The sequence below is a fragment of the Callithrix jacchus genome, chromosome 6 (assembly GCF_049354715.1).
Source record: "Callithrix jacchus isolate 240 chromosome 6, calJac240_pri, whole genome shotgun sequence".
NCBI classification, from domain to species: domain Eukaryota; kingdom Metazoa; phylum Chordata; class Mammalia; order Primates; family Cebidae; genus Callithrix; species Callithrix jacchus.
In genome coordinates, this window is record NC_133507.1 from 29,128,021 (window position 1) to 29,128,802 (window position 782).

The 782-nt window shown below is 34.0% G+C and overlaps 1 non-coding gene across 1 annotated transcript; it reads left to right on the forward strand.

The window, feature by feature from the left end:
• The first annotated feature begins 407 nt into the window (after nt 1–407).
• Nucleotides 408–548, forward strand: LOC118154829 (U4 spliceosomal RNA). The gene has a single exon (XR_004745088.2). It is a non-coding gene; the product is annotated as a U4 spliceosomal RNA (small nuclear RNA).
• Nucleotides 549–782: the final 234 nt, after the last annotated feature.

Genomic DNA, 782 nt, shown 5'->3' on the forward strand with positions numbered 1-782 from the left:
TAAGACCCATAATGAGATTTAGACTCAACGAGACAGAAAATTAATAAGGATATCCAGGACTTCAACTCAGATCCAGAACAAGTAAACTCAATAACTATTTATAGAGTTCTCCATTTTAAATACACAAAATATTGATCAGCCATTATTAATACCCATTTTTAGAATGAAGCAATATTCCTGTTCTCTCTCCCTCTTTTTCTTCCTCTTTCTTCCTCTCCTTCTCTCCTTTTTTTTACTTTTCAACATCCTAGTTCCTCACCTCAAAAAAAAAAAGAAAGGAACATATGTAACTGTCAGTTTTGCAGCTGAGAGAAGAGTACAGGGGTATAAATGTGCATCTACAGGAAAAAAAAAAACTTATTGAAGACTCTAAAAAGCTTTTATGTGGGTTAGATCTATCAATATACAGGTTTACGCAGTGGCAGTATCGTAGCCAATGAGGTTTTTCCGAGGTGTGATTATTGCTAATTGAAAACTTTTCCCAATACCCCGCCGTGACGACTTGAAATATAGTCGGCATTGGCAATTTTTGGCAGCTTCTACGGGGACTGAATTAAAAAAAAAAAAGTCTGTCAATTGCATTACCGATTGTTGTATTCAAAACTAAAACTTACGGAAGTTTAAATAATTATTCATTAATTTACCTAAAAATAATAACACCAGCAATTTAACTTTTGATATACACCCAAAAGAATTAAGAGCAGGGTATTAAGGAGATATTGGTACAGCCATGTTCATAACAACAGCATTATTCACAATAGCAAAATCATGGACGCGACAGA